General features: G+C 41.9%; 13 non-coding genes across 13 annotated transcripts; all 13 read right to left on the bottom strand.

Annotated features, from left to right (window-relative positions):
* TRNAK-UUU (transfer RNA lysine (anticodon UUU)) lies at positions 1-73 on the bottom strand. Its single transcript has one exon. It is a non-coding gene; the product is annotated as a tRNA-Lys (tRNA).
* A 441-nt stretch (positions 74-514) lies between these two features.
* TRNAK-UUU (transfer RNA lysine (anticodon UUU)) lies at positions 515-587 on the bottom strand. Its single transcript has one exon. It is a non-coding gene; the product is annotated as a tRNA-Lys (tRNA).
* A 441-nt stretch (positions 588-1,028) lies between these two features.
* Positions 1,029-1,101, bottom strand: TRNAK-UUU (transfer RNA lysine (anticodon UUU)). Its single transcript has one exon. It is a non-coding gene; the product is annotated as a tRNA-Lys (tRNA).
* A 3,232-nt stretch (positions 1,102-4,333) lies between these two features.
* On the bottom strand, positions 4,334-4,406 carry TRNAK-UUU (transfer RNA lysine (anticodon UUU)). The gene has a single exon. It is a non-coding gene; the product is annotated as a tRNA-Lys (tRNA).
* Positions 4,407-4,832: 426 nt separating this feature from the next.
* Positions 4,833-4,905, bottom strand: TRNAK-UUU (transfer RNA lysine (anticodon UUU)). The gene has a single exon. It is a non-coding gene; the product is annotated as a tRNA-Lys (tRNA).
* A 955-nt stretch (positions 4,906-5,860) lies between these two features.
* On the bottom strand, positions 5,861-5,933 carry TRNAK-UUU (transfer RNA lysine (anticodon UUU)). The gene has a single exon. It is a non-coding gene; the product is annotated as a tRNA-Lys (tRNA).
* A 12,118-nt stretch (positions 5,934-18,051) lies between these two features.
* On the bottom strand, positions 18,052-18,124 carry TRNAK-UUU (transfer RNA lysine (anticodon UUU)). Its single transcript has one exon. It is a non-coding gene; the product is annotated as a tRNA-Lys (tRNA).
* Positions 18,125-18,564: 440 nt separating this feature from the next.
* TRNAK-UUU (transfer RNA lysine (anticodon UUU)) lies at positions 18,565-18,637 on the bottom strand. The gene has a single exon. It is a non-coding gene; the product is annotated as a tRNA-Lys (tRNA).
* A 441-nt stretch (positions 18,638-19,078) lies between these two features.
* On the bottom strand, positions 19,079-19,151 carry TRNAK-UUU (transfer RNA lysine (anticodon UUU)). Its single transcript has one exon. It is a non-coding gene; the product is annotated as a tRNA-Lys (tRNA).
* A 440-nt stretch (positions 19,152-19,591) lies between these two features.
* TRNAK-UUU (transfer RNA lysine (anticodon UUU)) lies at positions 19,592-19,664 on the bottom strand. The gene has a single exon. It is a non-coding gene; the product is annotated as a tRNA-Lys (tRNA).
* Positions 19,665-20,104: 440 nt separating this feature from the next.
* Positions 20,105-20,177, bottom strand: TRNAK-UUU (transfer RNA lysine (anticodon UUU)). The gene has a single exon. It is a non-coding gene; the product is annotated as a tRNA-Lys (tRNA).
* Positions 20,178-21,646: 1,469 nt separating this feature from the next.
* Positions 21,647-21,719, bottom strand: TRNAK-UUU (transfer RNA lysine (anticodon UUU)). Its single transcript has one exon. It is a non-coding gene; the product is annotated as a tRNA-Lys (tRNA).
* A 441-nt stretch (positions 21,720-22,160) lies between these two features.
* TRNAK-UUU (transfer RNA lysine (anticodon UUU)) lies at positions 22,161-22,233 on the bottom strand. The gene has a single exon. It is a non-coding gene; the product is annotated as a tRNA-Lys (tRNA).
* Between the last annotated feature and the right edge of the window lie 161 nt (positions 22,234-22,394).

Genomic DNA, 22,394 nt, shown 5'->3' with positions numbered 1-22,394 from the left:
CGCCTGAACAGGGACTTGAACCCTGGACCCTCAGATTAAAAGTCTGACGCTCTACCGACTGAGCTATCCAGGCTCTGAAAAAGCTCTCACTGAGATAGAAAAAAATACTGAGGTTAAATGAAGGAGAATATAAGGTCCTCATAGTCCATTAACGGCAAAATGAAAAGTTCTTGATTTCATAAATACTTTGGAGTATTACTGTTGAAGTTGTTAGAGATCTTCATGCAAATGGACATAATCACTCAATCAAGAAATATATGCTAAACTTCCACACTGTAAATATGGTTTTAAAGAAACATCAAAGATATAAATGTATCTATTCTAAGTGAGTTTACAATGTCCCTAGATCTTTAACATACAGTAGCCAAACTTTCCAAAGGACGTAAATAGAATTTGATGGCATCAAGGTACATATTTGAAAGTATAATGTCATACTTAAAGCTGTCTACTGCTTCCTTTATTAACATGTCAATTTAAGAGGAAACTAAGAAACTGTTTCTTGTAAAAAGGCTGCCGCCTGAACAGGGACTTGAACCCTGGACCCTCAGATTAAAAGTCTGATGCTCTACCGACTGAGCTATCCAGGCTCTGAAAAAGCTCTCACTGAGACAGAAAAAAATACTGAGGTTAAATGAAGGAGAATATAAGGTCCTCATAGTCCATTAACGGCAAAATGAAAAGTTCTTGATTTCATAAATACTTTGGAGTATTACTGTTGAAGTTGTTAGAGATCTTCATGCAAATGGACATAATCACTTAATCAAGAAATATATGCTAAACTTCCACACTGTAAATATGGTTTTAAAGAAACATCAAAGATATAAATGTATCTATTCTCAGTGAGTTTACAATGTCCCTAGATCTTTAACATACAGTAGCCAAACTTTCCAAAGGACGTAAATAGAATTTGATGGCATCAAGGTACATATTTGAAAGTATAATGTCATACTTAAAGCTGTCTACTGCTTCCTTTATTGACATGTCAATTTAAGAGGAAACTAAGAAACTGTTTCTTGTAAAAGGACTGCCGCCTGAACAGGGACTTGAACCCTGGACCCTCAGATTAAAAGTCTGATGCTCTACCGACTGAGCTATCCAGGCTCTGAAAAAGCTCTCACTGAGATAGAAAAAAATACTGAGGTTAAATGAAGGAGAATATAAGGTCCTCATAGTCCATTAACGGCAAAATGAAAAGTTCTTGATTTCATAAATACTTTGGAGTATTACTGTTGAAGTTGTTAGAGATCTTCATGCAAATGGACATAATCACTCAATCAAGAAATATATGCTAAACTTCCACACTGTAAATATGGTTTTAAAGAAACATCAAAGATATAAATGTATCTATTCTAAGTGAGTTTACAATGTCCCTAGATCTTTAACATACAGTAGCCAAACTTTCCAAAGGACGTAAATAGAATTTGATGGCATCAAGGTACATATTTGAAAGTATAATGTCATACTTAAAGCTGTCTACTGCTTCCTTTATTAACCCCTTATCACCGACACTAGTTTTCAGCTCAATGACCAGACTCGATTTTTCAAATCTGACATGTCTCACGATAATTGGTTATAACTTCGGAACGCTTTAACATATCCTGGTGATTTTGAGAATGTTTTCTCGTGACACATTGTACTTCATGTTAGTTATAAAATTTAAGTGATAAGTTTTGCGTTTCGTTCTGAAAAAAAGTGAAAATTTGGCAAAAGTTTGTAAAAATTCTTCATTTTCCAAGTTTGAAATGTTCTGGTTTCCAGACAGGAAGTAAAACTACCCAAAAAGTTTGATAATTAACATTTACAGAATATCTGCTTTATGTTGGGATGATATTTTATGCTTCCGGTCATTTTTCTAGGATGTTATGAGGTGCAGAACTTTAGGTGCGATTTTTCTTATTTTCATGAAAATTGCCATAACTCACATTTTGAGGGACAACTCGGCTTCCAAGTGACTTTGAGAGGCCTAAATAATAGTAAAACCTCATAAATTACCCCACTATAGAAACTTCACCCCTCAACATATGTAAAACAACTTCTATTAAGTTCATTAACCCTTTAAGTGTTTCACATGGGTTAAAAAATATGGACCTGCGATTTAGAAACTATGGAATTTTTTTGGAAATACATTCATTTAGGCCAAAACTGACATTTTCAGAATAAATTAAATGATGAAACGCACTGCAACGCTTGATGCCCAATTCCTCCCGAGTTTACTGATACCCCATATGTGGTGGTAAACTGCTGTACGGGCGCACGGCCGAGCATAGAATGAATGGAGGCGCCGTCCACAGCAGATTTGTATTGTCACATTGTACGACCTATAAATTTTTATTTTTTTTGATAATGCGATCATATGAGGGCTTATTTTTTATGGGATGAGATACAATGTATAAATAATTTATTTTGGGAGTCTAAAGCTTATTCATGAGATTTTATTAACTATTTCAAGGGGGACACAAACAAAACCATCAATTTTTATTTTGGATTGTGAGCATCCCCCCCCCCCCCGCTCACCGTAACGTAAAAATAATATTTTATCTTTATTCTCTGGTTCACTACGATTGCGGTGATACCTCATTTATATAGTTTTTCTTATTTTGCTCAATTTTCCTGAGCAAAACCAATATTGGAGAAAATCGCATTGTTTTTACTATTGACAAGTTTTCAGGGCCATAACTTCTGTATTTTTCTGTTGTCAGATCTGGTTGAGGGCTTATTTTTTGCGAAAACAGTTGTTCTTTTCAGTCGTATCATATTAGGTACCGTAACTTTTTTTGATCACTTTTTAGAACATTTTTTGTGATGGTGTTTGATGAAAAATTGTATATTATGGGAAGTTTTTCGAGTTTTTTTTTACGTAGTTCACCGAGCGGGTTCAATATTGATTTAGATATATTGTACAGATTAATACGGACGCGGTGATACCTCATTTATATAGTTTTTCTTATTTTGCTCAATTTTCCTGAGCAAAACCAATATTGGAGAAAATCGCATTGTTTTTACTATTGACAAGTTTTCAGGGCCATAACTTCTGTATTTTTCTGTTGTCAGATCTGGTTGAGGGCTTATTTTTTGCGAAAACAGTTGTTCTTTTCAGTCGTATCATATTAGGTACCGTAACTTTTTTTGATCACTTTTTAGAACATTTTTTGTGATGGTGTTTGATGAAAAATTGTATATTATGGGAAGTTTTTCGAGTTTTTTTTTTACGTAGTTCACCGAGCGGGTTCAATATTGATTTAGATATATTGTACAGATTAATACGGACGCGGTGATAACTCATTTATATAGTTTTTCTTATTTTGCTCAATTTTCCTGAGCAAAACCAATATTGGAGAAAATCGCATTGTTTTTACTATTGACAACTTTTCAGGGCCATAACTTCTGTATTTTTCTGTTGTCAGATCTGGTTGAGGGCTTATTTTTTGCGAAAACAGTTGTTCTTTTCAGTCGTATCATATTAGGTACCGTAACTTTTTTTGATCACTTTTTAGAACATTTTTTGTGATGGTGTTTGATGAAAAATTGTATATTATGGGAAGTTTTTCAAGTTTTTTTTTTACGTAGTTCACCGAGCGGGTTCAATATTGATTTAGATTTATTGTACAGATTAATACGGACGCGGTGATACCAAATATGTACGTGTTTTGTGTTTTATATACTTTATTTGCATTTTATGTGTTACTGGGGAGATTATGGGACTTTTATTTTATTTATTTATTTAATTATATTATAAAAAGATTTAATTTTTTTTTTTTTACTTTTTTACATTTTCTACTTCTTGGCTTGAATAAGCGATCATCCGATCGCTTATTCAAGCCTTTACACTGCAATACACTTGTATTGCAGTGTATAGTGTAAGTAACTGAGCATGCCGCGCATGCTCAGTTACTTACAGCCGGGTCCTGCCAGGAAGGCAGGACCCGGTGAGAAGAGGAGCCGACAGCCCCGGGTCACTCGTCGGAACCCGGGGCAGCGGCAGGAGGGATCGGATCCCCCGGTAAGCACACCGGGGGGGTCCGATCCACGGGGGACACACTTGCACGCCGCGGTCATGCTTGACCGCGGCGTGCAAGGGGTTAAACACCCGGGATCGGAGTTTTTCCGATCCCGGGTGTTAGTGCCGGGTCTGGGCTGTAATATCACAGCCCGACACCGGCACTATAATAACCCGATGTCTCGAAATCTTCTTCTGATGCGCCGCCGTAGAAAGGCGTCGCATCAGAAGAAGTACCCTTAATGACCGCCGTAGAATCCCGATAGGGCGGTCATTAAGGGGTTAACATGTCAATTTAAGAGGAAACTAAGAAACTGTTTCTTGTAAAAAGGCTGCCGCCTGAACAGGGACTTGAACCCTGGACCCTCAGATTAAAAGTCTGATGCTCTACCGACTGAGCTATCCAGGCACTGAGACAGAAAAAAATACTGAGGTTAAATGAAGGAGAATATAAGGTCCTCATAGTCCATTAACGGCAAAATGAAAAGTTCTTGATTTCATAAATACTTTGGAGTATTACTGTTGAAGTTGTTAGAGATCTTCATGCAAATGGACATAATCACTTAATCAAGAAATATATGCTAAACTTCCACACTGTAAATATGGTTTTAAAGAAACATCAAAGATATAAATGTATCTATTCTCAGTGAGTTTACAATGTCCCTAGATCTTTAACATACAGTAGCCAAACTTTCCAAAGGACGTAAATAGAATTTGATGGCATCAAGGTACATATTTGAAAGTATAATGTCATACTTAAAGCTGTCTACTGCTTCCTTTATTGACATGTCAATTTAAGAGGAAACTAAGAAACTGTTTCTTGTAAAAGGACTGCTGCCTGAACAGGGACTTGAACCCTGGACCCTCAGATTAAAAGTCTGATGCTCTACCGACTGAGCTATCCAGGCTCTGAAAAAGCTCTCATTGAGATAGAAAAAAATACTGAGGTTAAATGAAGGAGAATATAAGGTCCTTATAGTCCATTAACGGCAAAATGAAAAGTTCTTGATTTCATAAATACTTTGGAGTATTACTGTTGAAGTTGTTAGAGATCTTCATGCAAATGGACATAATCACTCAACCAAGAAATATATGCTAAACTTCCACACTGTAAATATGGTTTTAAAGAAACATCAAAGATATAAATGTATCTATTCTCAGTGAGTTTACAATGTCCCTAGATCTTTAACATACAGTAGCCAAACTTTCCAAAGGACGTAAATAGAATTTGATGGCATCAAGGTACATATTTGAAAGTATAATGTCATACTTAAAGCTGTCTACTGCTTCCTTTATTAACATGTCAATTTAAGAGGAAACTAAGAAACTGTTTCTTGTAAAAGGACTGCCGCCTGAACAGGGACTTGAACCCTGGACCCTCAGATTAAAAGTCTGATGATCTACCGACTGAGCTATCCAGGCTCTGAAAAAGCTCGCACTGAGATAGAAAAAAATACTGAGGTTAAATGACGGAGAATATAAGGTCCTCATAGTCCATTAACGGCAAAATGAAAAGTTCTTGATTTCATAAATACTTTGGAGTATTACTGTTGAAGTTGTTAGAGATCTTCATGCAAATGGACATAATCACTCAATCAAGAAATATATGCTAAACTTCCACACTGTAAATATGGTTTTAAAGAAACATCAAAGATATAAATGTATCTATTCTCAGTGAGTTTACAATGTCCCTAGATCTTTAACATACAGTAGCCAAACTTTCCAAAGGACGTAAATAGAATTTGATGGCATCAAGGTACATATTTGAAAGTATAATGTCATACTTAAAGCTGTCTACTGCTTCCTTTATTGACATGTCAATTTAAGAGGAAACTAAGAAACTGTTTCTTGTAAAAGGACTGCCGCCTGAACAGGGACTTGAACCCTGGACCCTCAGATTAAAAGTCTGATGCTCTACCGACTGAGCTATCCAGGCTCTGAAAAAGCTCTCACTGAGATAGAAAAAAATACTGAGGTTAAATGAAGGAGAATATAAGGTCCTCATAGTCCATTAACGGCAAAATGAAAAGTTCTTGATTTCATAAATACTTTGGAGTATTACTGTTGAAGTTGTTAGAGATCTTCATGCAAATGGACTTAATCACTCAATCAAGAAATATATGCTAAATAGAGATGAGCGAACATGCTCGTCCGAGCTTGATGCTCGGTCGAGCATTAGGGTACTCGAAACTGCTCGTTGCTCGGACGAATACTTCGCCCGCTCGAGAAAATGGCAGCTCCCGCCGTTTTGCTTTTTGGCGGCCAGAAAAAGAGCCAATCACAAGCCAGGAGACTCTGCACTCCACCCAGCATGACGTGGTACCCTTACACGTCGATAGCAGTGGTTGGCTGGCCAGATCAGGTGACCCTGGGATAGACTAGCCGCTGCCCGCGCTGCTCGGATCATTCTGTGTCTGGATGCCGCTAGGGAGAGAGCTGCTGCTGGTCAGGGAAAGCGTTAGGGTGTTCTATTAGCTTACTGTTAGGCAGGAGTGATTCTCAAAGAACCCAACAGCCCTTCTTAGGGCTACAATAACGTTCTACTTTTTTTATTTTAATTTGCATCTAGTACCATTTTGTGAGGAATTAGCAGGGGGACTTGCTACCGTTGTGTTTAGCTCTTAGTGGCACACATATCCATAGCAAAGACCGAAGTGGGAAAATTTAGTAGGGGTTGGATTTCAATTAGGCACTAACTCAGTGTCATCTCATCTGGCATAGTAGTGTGCTTTGATACTTGGCTAGAAAATAGCCATAGGAGAATACAAAGAGCTTACTTACGCATACAGTAGCGTTCTATATATTTGATTTCTGGTTGATCTGCTGGTGGCTGTACTTTCTGCAGTGCATGTACTAGCCAATTCTGAGCAATTTGTAGTGAGACTTGCGACCGCTGTGTTCTGCGCTTAGTGACGCACATATCCATAGCAAAGACCGAAGTGGGAAAATTTAGTAGGGGTTGGATTTCAATTAGGCACTAATTCAGTGTCATCTCATCTGGCATAGTAGTGTGCTTTGATACTTGGCTAGAAAATAGCCATAGGAGAATACAAAGAGCTTACTTACGCATACAGTAGCGTTCTATATATTTGATTTCTGGTTGATCTGCTGGTGGCTGTACTTTCTGCAGTGCATGTACTAGCCAATTCTGAGCAATTTGTAGTGAGACTTGCGACCGCTGTGTTCTGCGCTTAGTGACGCACATATCCATAGCAAAGACCGAAGTGGGAAAATTTAGTAGGGGTTGGATTTCAATTAGGCACTAACTCAGTGTCATCTCATCTGGCATAGTAGTGTGCTTTGATACTTGGCTAGAAAATAGCCATAGGAGAATACAAAGAGCTTACTTACGCATACAGTAGCGTTCTATATATTTGATTTCTGGTTGATCTGCTGGTGGCTGTACTTTCTGCAGTGCATGTACTAGCCAATTCTGAGCAATTTGTAGTGAGACTTGCGACCGCTGTGTTCTGCGCTTAGTGACGCACATATCCATAGCAAAGACCGAAGTGGGAAAATTTAGTAGGGGTTGGATTTCAATTAGGCACTAACTCAGTGTCATCTCATCTGGCATAGTAGTGTGCTTTGATACTTGGCTAGAAAATAGCCATAGGAGAATACAAAGAGCTTACTTACGCATACAGTAGCGTTCTATATATTTGATTTCTGGTTGATCTGCTGGTGGCTGTACTTTCTGCAGTGCATGTACTAGCCAATTCTGAGCAATTTGTAGTGAGACTTGCGACCGCTGTGTTCTGCGCTTAGTGACGCACATATCCATAGCAAAGACCGAAGTGGGAAAATTTAGTAGGGGTTGGATTTCAATTAGGCACTAACTCAGTGTCATCTCATCTGGCATAGTAGTGTGCTTTGATACTTGGCTAGAAAATAGCCATAGGAGAATACAAAGAGCTTACTTACGCATACAGTAGCGTTCTATATATTTGATTTCTGGTTGATCTGCTGGTGGCTGTACTTTCTGCAGTGCATGTACTAGCCAATTCTGAGCAATTTGTAGTGAGACTTGCGACCGCTGTGTTCTGCGCTTAGTGACGCACATATCCATAGCAAAGACCGAAGTGGGAAAATTTAGTAGGGGTTGGATTTCAATTAGGCACTAACTCAGTGTCATCTCATCTGGCATAGTAGTGTGCTTTGATACTTGGCTAGAAAATAGCCATAGGAGAATACAAAGAGCTTACTTACGCATACAGTAGCGTTCTATATATTTGATTTCTGGTTGATCTGCTGGTGGCTGTACTTTCTGCAGTGCATGTACTAGCCAATTCTGAGCAATTTGTAGTGAGACTTGCGACCGCTGTGTTCTGCGCTTAGTGACGCACATATCCATAGCAAAGACCGAAGTGGGAAAATTTAGTAGGGGTTGGATTTCAATTAGGCACTAACTCAGTGTCATCTCATCTGGCATAGTAGTGTGCTTTGATACTTGGCTAGAAAATAGCCATAGGAGAATACAAAGAGCTTACTTACGCATACAGTAGCGTTCTATATATTTGATTTCTGGTTGATCTGCTGGTGGCTGTACTTTCTGCAGTGCATGTACTAGCCAATTCTGAGCAATTTGTAGTGAGACTTGCGACCGCTGTGTTCTGCGCTTAGTGACGCACATATCCATAGCAAAGACCGAAGTGGGAAAATTTAGTAGGGGTTGGATTTCAATTAGGCACTAACTCAGTGTCATCTCATCTGGCATAGTAGTGTGCTTTGATACTTGGCTAGAAAATAGCCATAGGAGAATACAAAGAGCTTACTTACGCATACAGTAGCGTTCTATATATTTGATTTCTGGTTGATCTGCTGGTGGCTGTACTTTCTGCAGTGCATGTACTAGCCAATTCTGAGCAATTTGTAGTGAGACTTGCGACCGCTGTGTTCTGCGCTTAGTGACGCACATATCCATAGCAAAGACCGAAGTGGGAAAATTTAGTAGGGGTTGGATTTCAATTAGGCACTAACTCAGTGTCATCTCATCTGGCATAGTAGTGTGCTTTGATACTTGGCTAGAAAATAGCCATAGGAGAATACAAAGAGCTTACTTACGCATACAGTAGCGTTCTATATATTTGATTTCTGGTTGATCTGCTGGTGGCTGTACTTTCTGCAGTGCATGTACTAGCCAATTCTGAGCAATTTGTAGTGAGACTTGCGACCGCTGTGTTCTGCGCTTAGTGACGCACATATCCATAGCAAAGACCGAAGTGGGAAAATTTAGTAGGGGTTGGATTTCAATTAGGCACTAACTCAGTGTCATCTCATCTGGCATAGTAGTGTGCTTTGATACTTGGCTAGAAAATAGCCATAGGAGAATACAAAGAGCTTACTTACGCATACAGTAGCGTTCTATATATTTGATTTCTGGTTGATCTGCTGGTGGCTGTACTTTCTGCAGTGCATGTACTAGCCAATTCTGAGCAATTTGTAGTGAGACTTGCGACCGCTGTGTTCTGCGCTTAGTGACGCACATATCCATAGCAAAGACCGAAGTGGGAAAATTTAGTAGGGGTTGGATTTCAATTAGGCACTAACTCAGTGTCATCTCATCTGGCATAGTAGTGTGCTTTGATACTTGGCTAGAAAATAGCCATAGGAGAATACAAAGAGCTTACTTACGCATACAGTAGCGTTCTATATATTTGATTTCTGGTTGATCTGCTGGTGGCTGTACTTTCTGCAGTGCATGTACTAGCCAATTCTGAGCAATTTGTAGTGAGACTTGCGACCGCTGTGTTCTGCGCTTAGTGACGCACATATCCATAGCAAAGACCGAAGTGGGAAAATTTAGTAGGGGTTGGATTTCAATTAGGCACTAACTCAGTGTCATCTCATCTGGCATAGTAGTGTGCTTTGATACTTGGCTAGAAAATAGCCATAGGAGAATACAAAGAGCTTACTTACGCATACAGTAGCGTTCTATATATTTGATTTCTGGTTGATCTGCTGGTGGCTGTACTTTCTGCAGTGCATGTACTAGCCAATTCTGAGCAATTTGTAGTGAGACTTGCGACCGCTGTGTTCTGCGCTTAGTGACGCACATATCCATAGCAAAGACCGAAGTGGGAAAATTTAGTAGGGGTTGGATTTCAATTAGGCACTAACTCAGTGTCATCTCATCTGGCATAGTAGTGTGCTTTGATACTTGGCTAGAAAATAGCCATAGGAGAATACAAAGAGCTTACTTACGCATACAGTAGCGTTCTATATATTTGATTTCTGGTTGATCTGCTGGTGGCTGTACTTTCTGCAGTGCATGTACTAGCCAATTCTGAGCAATTTGTAGTGAGACTTGCGACCGCTGTGTTCTGCGCTTAGTGACGCACATATCCATAGCAAAGACCGAAGTGGGAAAATTTAGTAGGGGTTGGATTTCAATTAGGCACTAACTCAGTGTCATCTCATCTGGCATAGTAGTGTGCTTTGATACTTGGCTAGAAAATAGCCATAGCAATAGGATAGCATTGTTTGGTTTTAAAAACTCAAAAAAAAAAAAAAACACAAAAAAAAAAAAAAACACAAAAAAAAACAAAAAAAAGTAAAAAAAAAAATAAAGTTATAACTCTCATTTTAAAAATGTTTAACCCGAGGGCTAGGGGTAGAGGACGAGGGCGGGGACGTGGGCGTCCAACTACTGCAGGGGTCAGAGGCCGTGGTCCTGGGCGGGGTGAGACACCACCTGCTGATGAGGGAGCAGGGGAACGCCGCAGAGCTACACTCCCTAGGTTCATGTCTGAAGTTACTGGGACTCGTGGTAGAGCACTGTTGAGGCCAGAACAGTGCGAACAGGTGATGTCGTGGATTGCTGACAATGCTTCGAGCAATTTGTCCACCACCAGTCAGTCTTCCACGCAGTCCACCCATGTCACCGAAATCGCCACTCCTCCAGCTCCTGCACCTCAGCCTCCTCCCCCCCAGTCTGCCCCCTCCCAGGAAAATTTGGCATTTGAACCGGCATACTCTGAGGAACTGTTTTCTGGACCCTTCCCACAGTCACAAACCACTTGTCCGGTTGCTGCTGAGCAATTTTCCGATGCCCAGGTTTTCCAACAGTCACAGTCTGTGGGTGATGATGACCTTCTTGACGTAGTGGAAGTGTGTAAAGAGGTGTCCGACGATGAGGAGACACGGTTGTCAGACAGTGGGGAAGTTGTTGTCAGGGCAGGAAGTCCGAGGGGGGAGCAGACTGAGGGATCGGAGGATGATGAGGTGACAGACCCAAGCTGGGTTGAGAGGCCGGGTGAACACAGTGCTTCTGAGACGGAGGAGAGTCCTCGACCAGAACAGGTTGGAAGAGGCAGTGGTGGGGCCAGACGGAGAGGCAGGGCCAGAGCTGGTGCATCAGCGCCAAATGTGTCAACTAGTGAAGCTCCCGTGGCGAGGGCTCCTGCGGCGAGGGCTAGATCTTCAGAAGTCTGGAGGTTCTTTAAGGAAACACCGGATGACCGACGGACTGTGGTGTGCAACATTTGCCAAACCAGGCTCAGCAGGGGTTCCACCACTACTAGCTTAACTACCACCAGTATGCGCAGGCATATGAATGCTAAACACCCCACTCAGTGGCAACAAGCCCGTTCACCTCCGGCCGTGCACACCACTGCTCCTTCCCCTGTGTCAGCTGCTAGTCAGCCCCCTGCCCAGGACCCTGCCACAAAAACCCCATCGTCGCCTCCACGATCCTCCACAGCATCCACCAGCGTTCAGCTCTCCATACCCCAGACGCTGGAGCGGAAACGCAAATATAGTGCAACCCACCCGCACGCCCAAGCCCTTAATGTGCACATCTCCAGATTGCTTAGCCTGGAGATGCTGCCCTATAGGCTAGTAGAGACCGAGGCCTTTCGCAACCTCATGGCGGCGGCCGCCCCTCGGTATTCGGTCCCCAGCCGCCACTACTTTTCCCGATGTGCCGTCCCAGCCCTGCACCAGCACGTGTCAGACAACATCATCCGTGCCCTGACCAACGCCGTTTCTGACAAGGTCCACCTGACCACGGACACGTGGACGAGTGCTGCCGGGCAGGGCCACTATATATCGCTGACGGCACATTGGGTTAACTTGGTGGAGGCTGGGACCGAGTCTGACACTGGGGCTGCTCATATACTGCCGACGCCGAGGATTGCGGGGCCTACCTCGGTCCAGGTGTTTCAGGCCTACTATGCCTCCTCCTCCTCCCACCCCTCCTCCACCTCCTCCTCCGAACTACCATCCGTGGGCACGGCGCCATCAGTCGGTAGCTCTAGGCACAGCAGCAGTGCCGTCGCTAAGCGACAGCAGGCGGTGCTCAAACTGCTGAGCCTAGGCGACAAAAGGCACACCGCCCAAGAGCTATTACAGGGCATCACGGCGCAGACTGATCTGTGGCTGGCACCGCTGAACCTCAAGCCGGGAATGGTTGTGTGTGACAACGGCCGTAACCTGGTGGCGGCTCTGCAACTCGGCAGACTGACACATGTGCCATGCCTGGCCCATGTGTTAAATCTGATAGTACAGCGTTTCCTCAAGACATACCCCAATCTGTCTGATTTGCTCACGAAGGTGCGCCGCATCTGTGCGCATTTCAGGAAGTCCAGCCCAGATGCTGCCACTCTCAGGGCAGCGCAGCGCCGCCTCCAACTGCCCGCTCACCGACTGTTGTGCGACGTGCCCACGAGGTGGAATTCAACACTGACCATGTTATCCAGAGTTTACCAGCAGCGCAGAGCGATTGTAGACTGCCAGATGTCAACTTCCACCAGAACTGGTAGTCAGGTCAGTCAGCTTCCTCAAGTCTACAATGAGGAGTGGACGTGGATGTCTGATATCTGTCAGGTGCTGAGTAACTTTGAGGAGTCAACACAGATGGTCAGTGGCGATGCCGCCATCATCAGCCTCACCATCCCGCTGCTTGGCCTGTTGAAAAACTCTCTGGTCAGCATGAAGTCGGAAGCTTTGCGCTCGTCACAAGAGACAGGGGAAGAATATTCCCTTGTTGATAGCCAAAGCACCCTCAGGTCTGTTTCTCAGCGCATATCGGAGGAGGTGGAGGTGGAGGAGGATGAGGAGGAAGAGGAGGAGAATGTTGGTGAGACACAAGAGGGGACCATTGTTGAGTCCTTTACTGTTCAGCGTGTATGGGCAGAAGAAGAGGAGTTGGAGGAGTTGGAGGAGGAGGAAATGGACAGTCAGGCCAGTGAGGGGAGTGAATTCTTACGCGTTGGTACTCTGGCGCATATGGCAGATTTCATGCTAGGCTGCCTATCCCGTGACCCTCGCGTTCAAAGAATTTATTCCAGCACCGATTACTGGGTGTTCACTCTCCTGGACCCACGGTACAAGCAAAATCTTTCCACTCTCATCCCTGCAGAGGAAAGGAGTGTGAGAATGCATGAATACCAGCAGGCCCTGGTGCACAAGCTGAAACAGTATTTCCCTTCTGACAGCGCTAGCGGCAGAGTGCGTAGTTCTGCGGGACAAGTAGCGAGGGAGAGTAGGCGAGCAGGCAGCTTGTCCAGCACTGGCAAGGGTACGCTTTACAAGGCTTTTGCCAGCTTTATGTCACCCCAGCAAGACACTGTCACCTGTCCCCAGTCTCGGCAGAGTAGGGCTGATCTTTACAGAAAGATGGTGAGGGAGTACGTAGCTGACCATACCATCGTCCTAAATGATCACACAGCTCCCTACAACTACTGGGTTTCAAAGCTGGACATGTGGCACGAACTGGCGCTGTACGCCTTGGAGGTTCTTGCCTGCCCTGCCGCTAGCGTCTTGTCCGAGCGGGTTTTCAGTGCAGCTGGTGGCATCATCACCGATAAGCGTACACGCCTGTCGACTGACAGCGCTGACAGGCTGACGCTTATTAAAATGAATAAAGGCTGGATTTCTCAGAATTTCCAATCTCCACCAGGTGAAGGAAGCTCAACCTGAATAATTGATCCACTCCTCCTCCTCCTCATTTTCCTCCTTCTCCTCCTCTTTGTACAGTAAAGCAGAGGAAAATGGCTATTTTTTGACAGGGCCCACTGGCTCTTGCTATAGTACTTCATGCATTTAATTTTTCTGGAGGGCCACCTACCCGGTCCTCTGTTTGAAACAATTTTTGTGAGTGCCACATACAGGCACTCAATCTATTCCATTTTACTGCAGGGCCACCTACCTGCTCCTCTGGTTTGAAACATTTTTGGGACTGCCACATACAGGCACTCAATCTATTCCATTTTACTGGAGGGCCACCTACCTGCTCCTCTGGTTTGAAAAATTTTTGGGACTGCCACATACAGGCACTCAATCTATTCCATTTTACTGCAGGGCCACCTACCTGCTCCTCTGGTTTGAAACATTTTTGGGACTGCCACATACAGGCACTCAATCTATTCCATTTTACTGCAGGGCCACCTACCTGCTCCTCTGGTTTGAAACATTTTTGGGACTGCCACATACAGGCACTCAATCTATTCCATTTTACTGGAGGACCACCTACCTGCTCCTCTGGTTTGAAAAATTTTTGGGAGTGCCACATACAGGCACTCAATCTATTCCATTTTACTGCAGGGCCACCTACCTGCTCCTCTGGTTTGAAACATTTTTGGGACTGCCACATACAGGCACTCAATCTATTCCATTTTACTGCAGGGCCACCTACCTGCTCCTCTGGTTTGAAACATTTTTGGGACTGCCACATACAGGCACTCAATCTATTCCATTTTACTGGAGGGCCACCTACCTGCTCCTCTGGTTTGAAAAATTTTTGGGACTGCCACATACAGGCACTCAATCTATTCCATTTTACTGCAGGGCCACCTACCTGCTCCTCTGGTTTGAAACATTTTTGGGACTGCCACATACAGGCACTCAATCTATTCCATTTTACTGGAGGGCCACCTACCTGCTCCTCTGGTTTGAAAAATTTTTGGGACTGCCACATACAGGCACTCAATCTATTCCATTTTACTGCAGGGCCACCTACCTGCTCCTCTGGTTTGAAACATTTTTGGGACTGCCACATACAGGCACTCAATCTATTCCATTTTACTGCAGGGCCACCTACCTGCTCCTCTGGTTTGAAACATTTTTGGGACTGCCACATACAGGCACTCAATCTATTCCATTTTACTGGAGGGCCACCTACCTGCTCCTCTGGTTTGAAAAATTTTTGGGACTGCCACATACAGGCACTCAATCTATTCCATTTTACTGCAGGGCCACCTACCTGCTCCTCTGGTTTGAAACATTTTTGGGACTGCCACATACAGGCACTCAATCTATTCCATTTTACTGGAGGGCCACCTACCTGCTCCTCTGGTTTGAAAAATGTTTGGGACTGCCACATACAGGCACTATCCAAATTAAATTGTCTCCATAGCAGCCTCCACACGTTGTCTCCATTGCTACCTCCAAAAGTCGTCCATATAGCTGCCTCCATACATCGTCCCTTTATCAAACGAGGTGTGTCAGGCAGAAATTTGGGTTGTTTTCATGGATTCCACATCAAAGTTGTTAACTTTGTCGCCACCCTGCTGTGTTATCCACAAAATATACTGGCAAACTTTTACCATTTAGGGATATTATTTCAGCGCTTCTTGCGCATCTGTTTACATTCCCCTCACCCGGCATATCCTAAACTTATAAGAACGCTACTACACTTGATCTTATACAAAAGGTTCTTAGAAGTGCTGTTTGGGGAGTAGCCTAGAGACAGGGGCTTGAATTGGCGAAAGCTCGCCTGGCAGCGGAGCGCCAGCTCCATGCGCATCATGCGCTTCTTGCGCATCTGTTTACATTCCCCTCACCCGCCATATCCCAAACTTATAAGAACGCTACTACACTTAACTTGGTGCAGGCTGGGACCGAGTCTGACCCTGGGGCTGGTCATATACTGCCGACGCAGAGAATTGCGGGGCCTACCTCGGTCCAGGTCTCAAAGGCCTACTATACCTCCTCCCACCCCTCCTCCACCTCCTCCTCCTCCGAATTACCATCCGTGGGCATGGCGCCATCAGTCGGTAGCTCTAGGCACAGCAGCAGTGCCGTCGCTAAGCGACAGCAGGCGGTGCTGAAACTGCTGAGCCTAGGCGATAAAAGGCACACCGCCCAAGAGCTATTACAGGGCATTCCACATCAAAGTTGTTAACTTTGTCGCCACCCTGCTGTGTAATCCACAAAATATACTTGCAAACTTTTACCATTTAGGGATATTATTTCAGCGCTTCTTGCGCATCTGTTTACATTCCCCTCACCCGCCATATCCTAAACTTATAAGAACGCTACTACACTTGATCTTATACAAAAGGTTCTTAGAAGTGCTGTTTGGGGAGTAGCCTAGAGACAGGGGCTTGGATTGGCAAAAGCTCGCCTGGCTGCAGAGCGCCAGCTCCATCCCAAGATCCAACTAACATAGTTGCAGCACCTTTAATCTACTACTAGTTCACTGCCTCCATAATAATAATAATAATAATCTTTATTTATATAGCGTCATCATATTCTGTAGCGCTTTACAAATCATAGGAAACAAATACAAATGTAATGTAACAGAGCACAACATTTGTATGGAACAACAGGAGTGAGGTCCCTGCTCGCCAGAGCTTACGGTTTATGAAGATGATGGGGTAACACGAGGTAAAAGAATATTTAATGGTCAAGCCATTCTTCTTAGGGAATAGAAAAAAATATAATAAATGGAATTGCTGTCGCTTGAACCACTCAGCCGTCATCTTATATACCAGGTCCAGGGTGAATGGGACTGCAGAGAAGTCTGGTGCCTGTTGGTTGCTGGATAACAGATGGGAGGACGACACAGGACGGGTTAGTAGAAGAGTTAAAACTTCATGCAGTTAATGAGTGTTATAGGCTTGCCTAAAGAAATGGGTTTTAAGAGCACGTTTGAAACTTTGGAGGTTAGGTATTAGTCTGATAGTCCAGGGCAGAGCATTCCATAGAATTGGTGCAGCTCTAGAGAAGTCTTGGAGACGCGAGTGGGAGGTCCGCACTAGGGTAGAGGTTAATCTAAGATCACTGGCGGATCTAAGAGCACGGGTTGGGCGATAGACTGAGATAAGAGAGGAGAGGTAGGGGGGTGCAGCATTATACAGAGCTTTATGGATGAGGGTTATTATTATTTTAAACTATATTCGAAAGGAGACTGGCAGCCAGTGCAGCGACTGGCATGAACTGTAAGCATACATGGTCCCCTTATCAAACGAGCTGTGTCAGGCAGAATTTTGGGTTGTTTTCATGGCTTCCATGTTAACTTTGTCGCCACCCTGCTGTGTAATCCACAAAATATACTGGCAAACTTTTATCATGTACCGATATTATTTGAGCGCTTCTTGCTCACCTCCTTTGGTTCCTCTCTGACACCCATTGGTTTGAAGCCTGAGTCCAATTAGGGTATGTCGCCATGCCACTCTCTAGCCTGCTGCCGCTGCCTCTGCCTCTGCATGCCGTCCCCTATAGTGTCAGGGTCAATTATTGGATGTTTTACATGCTATCTAGCTTCATTCTGTCACTCTGTCATGGCCATGCTGTTGCCCATAATTTCGGCATAATGGTGCGATTAAGCAGCCTCAGAGGCATCCATGCATGCTGCCCCTGCTGTTTCCTGTCCATTTCCGTGGTGTTTCCATCCTTTTCTGAGGTTCCCAGGTGTTTGGCCAAGCTTCCCTGTGCAGAGCCTTGGTCCCCTTGAAAAATGCTCGAGTCTCCCATTGACTTCAATGGGGTTCGTTATTCGAGACGAGCACTCGAGCAACGGGAAAAGTTCGTCTCGAATAACGAGTACCCGAGCATTTTAGTGTTCGCTCATCTCTAATGCTAAACTTCCACACTGTAAATATGGTTTTAAAGAAACATCAAAGATATAAATGTATCTATTCTCAGTGAGTTTACAATGTCCCTAGATCTTTAACATACAGTAGCCAAACTTTCCAAAGGACGTAAATAGAATTTGATGGCATCAAGGTACATATTTGAAAGTATAATGTCATACTTAAAGCTGTCTACTGCTTCCTTTATTAACATGTCAATTTAAGAGGAAACTAAGAAACTGTTTCTTATAAAAAGGCTGCCGCCTGAACAGGGACTTGAACCCTGGACCCTCAGATTAAAAGTCTGATGCTCTACCGACTGAGCTATCCAGGCTCTGAAAAATCTCTCACTGAGACAGAAAAAATACTGAGGTTAAATGAAGGAGAATATAAGGTCCTCATAGTCCATTAACGGCAAAATGAAAAGTTCTTGATTTCATAAATACTTTGGAGTATTACTGTTGAAGTTGTTAGAGATCTTCATGCAAATGGACATAATCACTCAATCAAGAAATATATGCTAAACTTCCACACTGTAAATATGGTTTTAAAGAAACATCAAAGATATAAATGTATCTATTCTCAGTGAGTTTACAATGTCCCTAGATCTTTAACATACAGTAGCCAAACTTTCCAAAGGACGTAAATAGAATTTGATGGCATCAAGGTACATATTTGAAAGTATAATGTCATACTTAAAGCTGTCTACTGCTTCCTTTATTGACATGTCAATTTAGGAGGAAACTAAGAAACTGTTTCTTGTAAAAGGACTGCCGCCTGAACAGGGACTTGAACCCTGGACCCTCAGATTAAAAGTCTGATGCTCTACCGACTGAGCTATCCAGGCTCTGAAAAAGCTCTCATTGAGATAGAAAAAAATACTGAGGTTAAATGAAGGAGAATATAAGGTCCTCATAGTCCATTAACGGCAAAATGAAAAGTTCTTGATTTCATAAATACTTTGGAGTATTACTGTTGAAGTTGTTAGAGATCTTCATGCAAATGGACTTAATCACTCAATCAAGAAATATATGCTAAACTTCCACACTGTAAATATGGTTTTAAAGAAACATCAAAGATATAAATGTATCTATTCTCAGTGAGTTTACAATGTCCCTAGATCTTTAACATACAGTAGCCAAACTTTCCAAAGGACGTAAATAGAATTTGATGGCATCAAGGTACATATTTGAAAGTATAATGTCATACTTAAAGCTGTCTACTGCTTCCTTTATTAACATGTCAATTTAAGAGGAAACTAAGAAACTGTTTCTTATAAAAAGGCTGCCGCCTGAACAGGGACTTGAACCCTGGACCCTCAGATTAAAAGTCTGATGCTCTACCGACTGAGCTATCCAGGCTCGGAAAAATCTCTCACTGAGACAGAAAAAATACTGAGGTTAAATGAAGGAGAATATAAGGTCCTCATAGTCCATTAACGGCAAAATGAAAAGTTCTTGATTTCATAAATACTTTGGAGTATTACTGTTGAAGTTGTTAGAGATCTTCATGCAAATGGACATAATCACTCAATCAAGAAATATATGCTAAACTTCCACACTGTAAATATGGTTTTAAAGAAACATCAAAGATATAAATGTATCTATTCTCAGTGAGTTTACAATGTCCCTAGATCTTTAACATACAGTAGCCAAACTTTCCAAAGGACGTAAATAGAATTTGATGGCATCAAGGTACATATTTGAAAGTATAATGTCATACTTAAAGCTGTCTACTGCTTCCTTTATTGACATGTCAATTTAAGAGGAAACTAAGAAACTGTTTCTTGTAAAAGGACTGCCGCCTGAACAGGGACTTGAACCCTGGACCCTCAGATTAAAAGTCTGATGCTCTACCGACTGAGCTATCCAGGCTCTGAAAAATCTCTCACTGAGACAGAAAAAATACTGAGGTTAAATGAAGGAGAATATAAGGTCCTCATAGTCCATTAACGGCAAAATGAAAAGTTCTTGATTTCATAAATACTTTGGAGTATTACTGTTGAAGTTGTTAGAGATCTTCATGCAAATGGACATAATCACTCAATCAAGAAATATATGCTAAACTTCCACACTGTAAATATGGTTTTAAAGAAACATCAAAGATATAAATGTATCTATTCTCAGTGAGTTTACAATGTCCCTAGATCTTTAACATACAGTAGCCAAACTTTCCAAAGGACGTAAATAGAATTTGATGGCATCAAGGTACATATTTGAAAGTATAATGTCATACTTAAAGCTGTCTACTGCTTCCTTTATTGACATGTCAATTTAAGAGGAAACTAAGAAACTGTTTCTTGTAAAAGGACTGCCGCCTGAACAGGGACTTGAACCCTGGACCCTCAGATTAAAAGTCTGATGCTCTACCGACTGAGCTATCCAGGCTCTGAAAAAGCTCTCATTGAGATAGAAAAAAATACTGAGGTTAAATGAAGGAGAATATAAGGTCCTCATAGTCCATTAACGGCAAAATGAAAAGTTCTTGATTTCATAAATACTTTGGAGTATTACTGTTGAAGTTGTTAGAGATCTTCATGCAAATGGACATAATCACTCAACCAAGAAATATATGCTAAACTTCCACACTGTAAATATGGTTTTAAAGAAACATCAAAGATATAAATGTATCTATTCTCAGTGAGTTTACAATGTCCCTAGATCTTTAACATACAGTAGCCAAACTTTCCAAAGGACGTAAATAGAATTTGATGGCATCAAGGTACATATTTGAAAGTATAATGTCATACTTAAAGCTGTCTACTGCTTCCTTTATTAACATGTCAATTTAAGAGGAAACTAAGAAACTGTTTCTTGTAAAAGGACTGCCGCCTGAACAGGGACTTGAACCCTGGACCCTCAGATTAAAAGTCTGATGATCTACCGACTGAGCTATCCAGGCTCTGAAAAAGCTCTCACTGGGATAGAAAAAAATACTGAGGTTAAATGACGGAGAATATAAGGTCCTCATAGTCCATTAACGGCAAAATGAAAAGTTCTTGATTTCATAAATACTTTGGAGTATTACTGTTGAAGTTGTTAGAGATCTTCATGCAAATGGACATAATCACTCAATCAAGAAATAGATGCTAAACTTCCACACTGTAAATATGGTTTTAAAGAAACATCAAAGATATAAATGTATCTATTCTCAGTGAGTTTACAATGTCCCTAGATCTTTAACATACAGTAGCCAAACTTTCCAAAGGACGTAAATAGAATTTGATGGCATCAAGGTACATATTTGAAAGTATAATGTCATACTTAAAGCTGTCTACTGCTTCCTTTATTGACATGTCAATTTAAGAGGAAACTAAGAAACTGTTTCTTGTAAAAGGACTGCCGCCTGAACAGGGACTTGAACCCTGGACCCTCAGATTAAAAGCCTGATGCTCTACCGACTGAGCTATCCAGGCTCTGAAAAAACTCTCACTGAGATAGAAAAAAATACTGAGGTTAAATGAAGGAGAATATAAGGTCCTCATAGTCCATTAACGGCAAAATGAAAAGTTCTTGATTTCATAAATACTTTGGAGTATTACTGTTGAAGTTGTTAGAGATCTTCATGCAAATGGACATAATCACTCAATCAAGAAATATATGCTAAACTTCCACACTGTAAATATGGTTTTAAAGAAACATCAAAGATATAAATGTATCTATTCTCAGTGAGTTTACAATGTCCCTAGATCTTTAACATACAGTAGCCAAACTTTCCAAAGGACGTAAATAGAATTTGATGGCATCAAGGTACATATTTGAAAGTATAATGTCATACTTAAAGCTGTCTACTGCTTCCTTTATTAACATGTCAATTTAAGAGGAAACTAAGCAACTGTTTCTTGTAAAAGGACTGCCGCCTGAACAGGGACTTGAACCCTGGACCCTCAGATTAAAAGTCTGATGCTCTACCGACTGAGCTATCCAGGCTCTGAAACAGCTCTCACTGAGATAGAAAAAAATACTGAGGTTAAATGAAGGAGAATATAAGGTCCTCATAGTCCATTAACGGCAAAATGAAAAGTTCTTGATTTCATAAATACTTTGGAGTATTACTGTTGAAGTTGTTAGAGATCTTCATGCAAATGGACATAATCACTCAATCAAGAAATATATGCTAAACTTCCACACTGTAAATATGGTTTTAAAGAAACATCAAAGATATAAATGTATCTATTCTCAGTGAGTTTACAATGTCCCTAGATCTTTAACATACAGTAGCCAAACTTTCCAAAGGACGTAAATAGAATTTGATGGCATCAAGGTACATATTTGAAAGTATAATGTCATACTTAAAGCTGTCTACTGCTTCCTTTATTGACATGTCAATTTAAGAGGAAACTAAGAAACTGTTTCTTGTAAAAGGACTGCCGCCTGAACAGGGACTTGAACCCTGGACCCTCAGATTAAAAGTCTGATGCTCTACCGACTGAGCTATCCAGGCTCTGAAAAAGCTCTCACTGAGATAGAAAAAAATACTGAGGTTAAATGAAGGAGAATATAAGGTCCTCATAGTCCATTAACGGCAAAATGAAAAGTTCTTGATTTCATAAATACTTTGGAGTATTACTGTTGAAGTTGTTAGAGATCTTCATGCAAATGGAC

Source organism: Engystomops pustulosus, chromosome 1 (assembly GCF_040894005.1).
Source record: "Engystomops pustulosus chromosome 1, aEngPut4.maternal, whole genome shotgun sequence".
Taxonomy (NCBI): domain Eukaryota; kingdom Metazoa; phylum Chordata; class Amphibia; order Anura; family Leptodactylidae; genus Engystomops; species Engystomops pustulosus.
This window is presented reverse-complemented; position numbering and strand designations above follow the sequence as displayed.